We start from the raw sequence: 269 nt of genomic DNA, 5'->3' as shown, positions 1-269 counted from the left end.
CGCCGCCGCCTCTCCGGCGCCTCGGCCCTCGCCGCCGCCGGCCTTCTCCCGAGCCCTTCCCCGTCGTCGCCTGTTCTGGCTGCCCGACCGGGGCCCCGCCCCGAGCGCGACTCGCTTCCCGGGGCCGCTGCGGCCTCCTCCGTGTCTGCCGCCGCCACCCGCGCGACGGCGACGTTGCGTGCGGGCGGGGGACCGTCTCCCGCGGCGCCCCGTTCTGGCGCGCGCGTGTCTGTCGCAGCGCGGGTCGGGTCCCGGCCAGCCGTCGTGAC

The sequence above is a fragment of the Equus asinus genome, unplaced genomic scaffold (assembly GCF_041296235.1).
Source record: "Equus asinus isolate D_3611 breed Donkey unplaced genomic scaffold, EquAss-T2T_v2 contig_804, whole genome shotgun sequence".
Lineage (NCBI taxonomy): Eukaryota > Metazoa > Chordata > Mammalia > Perissodactyla > Equidae > Equus > Equus asinus.
The sequence above is the reverse complement of the archived record's forward strand: the minus strand, read 5'-3'. Positions refer to the sequence as shown.